The 4,589-nt window shown below is 36.8% G+C and overlaps 1 non-coding gene across 1 annotated transcript; it reads right to left on the bottom strand.

Annotated features, from left to right (window-relative positions):
* Positions 1–3,143: 3,143 nt before the first annotated feature.
* Positions 3,144–3,304, bottom strand: LOC116552454. Its single transcript, XR_004269388.1, has one exon. It is a non-coding gene; the product is annotated as a U1 spliceosomal RNA (small nuclear RNA).
* Between the last annotated feature and the right edge of the window lie 1,285 nt (positions 3,305–4,589).

Genomic DNA, 4,589 nt, shown 5'->3' with positions numbered 1-4,589 from the left:
TGTATATATATGTGTACATATATATGTATATATATTTATTATATGGAAAAATATCAGTGACATGTTTATAGACATGTAGCCAAAATGACCATTCTGCTTATTATATTTTAATATTCAAATTAATAATATGTATATATATGTGTGTGTATACATATTGAAATATATATATATATACACACACACACGTGTATATATATGTATTTTTTTGAGATGGAGTTTTGCTCTTGTTGCCCAGGCTGAAGTGCAGTGGTGCGATCTTGGCTCACTGCAACCTCAGCCTCCTGGGTTCAAGCGATTCTCCTGCCTCAGCCTCCCGAGTAGCTGGGATGACAGGTATGCACAGACATGCCTGGCTAATTTTGTATTTTTACAGAGACAAGGTTTCACCATGTTGATCAAGCTGGTCTCCAACTCCCATCCTCAGGTCATCTACTCACCTTGGCCTCACAAAGTGCTGGGATTACAGGTGTGAGTCACCGTGCCCAGCCCACATAGTATATTTGTAATAAATTCTTCTTTTTTAAAATAATATTTTCCAAAATTTGTTGTAATATTCTGCAAAGGTTAATTTCATGGCTAACAAATTTGAAGTTACTGATGTCTTTAGTTTACTCTTCTGTACAATTATAGCATTTTTAATTGAGAGAATGTTCTTAACAGGTGCTGATTCCTACATTTATAAAGAAGGAATACTTCAACTCCAGTTTTTATGTTGAAATACATGTTTTAGGCCAAATCTCTTCACGCTTTCTGACCTTTAACCTAAGTTCAGGGTATCCATCTTTGATAAATATTTCTGTAAGATAAAATTTATTAAATAAATTATCTGTTTATGAACTGGATCTCTCATACTTTGCAGGTGGGAATGCAAAATACAGTAAGGTCACTTTGAAAAAGTGATTGGCTGTTTCTTAGAAGGTTAAGTATATTTTCACCATCAACTTAACAACCACATTCTGAGGCACATATCTGAAAGAAATGAAGGGATACAACCAGGAATGATGGTAAAGTAATATTCATAGCAGTTTCATTCATGATAGCCAAAACTGGAAGGCCTCCAGTGTCCATCAACAGGAGACTGGATGAAACATTATGCTAAGCAAACAAAGCCAGACATCAAAGAATACATACTTATGATTTATTATTTCATTTATATGAAGTTCAATATCAGGCAAAGCTAATTTATGGTGATAGAAATCAGAACAGTGGCTGTCTCTGGAGGTGGAAACAGGACTAACTAGAAAGCAGCAAGGGAAACTTTTTAAGGAGAGGGAAATTTTGATTTTGAAAATCATGGTCTCCTCAATTTACCCTATTCTGGTGCCAAATATATACTTACATAATTAAAATTCCACTAAAATCCTTCACAAAAGCTGAGACATAAAACTTCAAAATTATATTCTAAGCTCCATATAATCTCTCATCTTTTAATTTGTTTCGTTGCTTAATAGCTCTTGAGGGGCAAATTTCATTATCTTTCTATTTGCTAGCTTTGTTTTAGATAATTAAAATTTGCCAAAAACTTCCAAAGCTGAGGTTTTCTTGTCCTCCTCACTGAATAATTCGATTTAGAGTTTTTCAATATTATTCAGAGGACTTCAAAACATTCAATCTTTTCTCAGGATACTCACTGACTTACAAATATAGTGATCACAGGCGTCTTTGTTTTGAAAAATTGTTATTGACATACGCTGTACTTAAAGTTCATATTTTTTATCTAAGCAGCTTAATCTTAATTAACTTTTAAGGGTAACATACTCAGATAAGCACAACTTAGGTAAAGATTTAGTGTTATTTTTGAGTCTCTTCCCAGCGTATACCCCTTGTGGGCAAAACTCCTGTGATGGTGTACCCTATTTCACCTCAATCGCCGCATGGTGGGCAGAATACTGTCCCCAAGGATGTTCGTGTCCTAATCTCTGGAACCTGTGAATATGTTACGTGGAAAGAGGAGTTAGGGTAGCAGAAGAAATTGCTAATCAGCTGACTTTAAAAGGGAGATTATCCAGGATCATCTTGGGAACCTAGTGTAATCACAAATGTCTTTAAAGATGGAAGACTTAGGGAAAGTCAGAGATGCGGTAATGCCCCACGAAAAAGACTTGACTGGCTGTGACTGGCTTTGAAGATAAGAATGCTGGTAGCCAGGAAGTACAGGCAATGTCTGAAAGCTAGGAAAATAAGAAAACATTTTCTCTTCTAAAGCCTCCAGAAAGGAAGCAAGTCCTGACATCGCCTTGATTTCTAGCCAGGAATGCCCATTTTGGACTTCTAATCTCTGAAACTGTAAGAGAATAAATTTGTTTTGTTTTAAGCCATTAAATTGTGAAAATTTATTACACTGAAAATAGAAAACCAGTAAATCTCATTTCATATATTGATCTATTTTTGCTTTCTTGTTGAGATATGACTTAAATTGTACAAGTCATAAGCATACATTTGATGAGATTTGGCAAAGATACAGACACCTGTGTAACCAGCAGCCCACTTGGACAGAGTCTTCCCTCTTCTCAGAAAGTTCCCTGTGTTACACTCTCGTTAGTCCTGCCTCTACTTCCAGAGACAGCTGCTGTTCTGATGTCTATCAGCATAAATTAATTTTCCCTGATATTGAACTTCATATCAATGAAATAATAAATCATAATTATATATTCTTTCATGTCTGGGTTCATTTCCTTAGCATAATGTTTAACCTAATCTCCTGTTGGTGGACATTGGAGGGGTTCCAGTTTTGGGCTACAGTCAATAAAACTGCTATGAATATTATTTTACAATCATTTCTGGTTGTACCCTTTCATTTCTTTTCATTTCTTTTTTTTGTTTGTTTGTTTGTTTGTTTTGAAACAGAGTCTCGCCCAGGCTGGCGTGCAATGGTGCTATCTTGGCTCACTACAACCTCCGCCTCCTGCACTCAAGTGATTCTCCCGCCTCTGCCTCCCAGGTGGCTGGGATTACAGGCATGTGCCACCACACCCAGCTAATTTTTGTATTTTTAGTAGAGATGGGGTTTCACCATGTAGGCCAGGCTGGTCTCAAACTACTGACCTCAAGTGATCCACCCACCTTGGCCTCCCAAAGTACTGGGATTATCGGTGTGAGCTACCGGGCTGGCCACAAAGTATGTCTTTTTAGACAAGCCAGATCGGGGGAGAACAGGAATGCAGTCCCCCACTACCACAAATTATGCAGTCAAGTTTCTCACTGGGGAAGTCTCAGGGGCCTGCACATCTGGAGTGCAATGGATAAGGCTCGCCCTGGGAAAAGCACCTTCATGATCATGGTATCTCCCCTGCCAGGTAGGTAGGTATGTCTCCCATATGGGCCTCAGGTTGCTAAGTGGATGGTGAAAGTATACATAACCTTATGAGAAACGACCAATCACTTTTTCAAAGTGACTGTCCTATATTTTGCATTCTCACCAGAAAAGTATGAGAAATCCAGTTGTTCCAAATTCTTGGGGACAGTTGATGTTGCCAGTCATGTTAATGGCAGCCATTGCAGTGGGTGTAAGGTGATTTTTCACTGTGATTCTAACATGCATCTCCCTGCTAACCTATGACTGTTGAGCTCCCTCCTATGGTTTTTTGGTCAGCACGTACTTTCTCTTATGAGTTGTCCTTCAAATATTTTGCCTCTTTTTAAGATTAAATAGATTTTACTATTCATTTGTTGGATTTTCATCCCTGAATACATGTTCTTTGTCAGATATACATACTGTAAATATTTCCCTCTGCCTGTGTCGCTTGCCTTCTCGTTTACTTAGCTATGTCTTCTGAAGATCCTAAGTTTATAGTTTTGCTGAAGTTCAATTTATCATTTCACTTTTTTTTTTCTGGGTAGTGCTTTAGTGTCCTAAGAGTTATGTTGAAGATGAAAATGCATATTTTGCTCTAGAAGTTTTATGGCTTCAGCTTCCATTCAGGTCTACAAGCTGTCTTGAGTTAACTTTTTTATACAGCATCATATAGAGGCTGAGGTTTGTTTTCACATCTAAGAATACACAGTTGTCCCAGCACTGTTTGTTATACCAATACCCTTTTGCGTGTAACATCATTTTCAGCCAAAAAACTGTGGTTCAGTTATTCTGTGCCTGGCCATATGTTAAACATTTGTACATAAAAGAATAGAGTTTCCATTTTGACTAGTAGAATACCTCAGCTGGTTTGAATGTAACCAAGAATTACAAAGTACCATAACAAATTCCAAGTAAGATTCTGATTCACAGATTTTTAATTCAGCAAGCATATTAGTTTTGCCATGATATTTTGTTCCACCAAAATTTGTGTTCACATCATTACACAAAACAAATAATTCTATGCTCAATGTGGAATTTAACAGTAGTGAAATTAACAAAACTGTTTCTCCACCTTCGTTAAAATAAGCTTCCAAAAGCTTTACTTTGGATCCATTAATTACACAAAGTATTCAACCGTTATAATGATCTGGTTTTCTATTTGAAGCAACTGGTGGCGTTGATTTGCATCGTCTGTTTGCAAAAGCAAAGATTTTCTGTTATGTCGCCTTTTATTAATTGATATTTCTTCATTATTTATGCATGCACAAGAAACCTTGAAATTGAAAATAAGCAA

The sequence above is a fragment of the Sapajus apella genome, unplaced genomic scaffold, assembly GCF_009761245.1.
Source record: "Sapajus apella isolate SASKATOON/1434 unplaced genomic scaffold, GSC_monkey_1.0 scaffold11, whole genome shotgun sequence".
In the NCBI taxonomy this organism is placed as follows: Eukaryota; Metazoa; Chordata; class Mammalia; order Primates; family Cebidae; genus Sapajus; species Sapajus apella.
The sequence above is the reverse complement of the archived record's forward strand: the minus strand, read 5'-3'. Positions and strand labels throughout refer to the sequence as shown.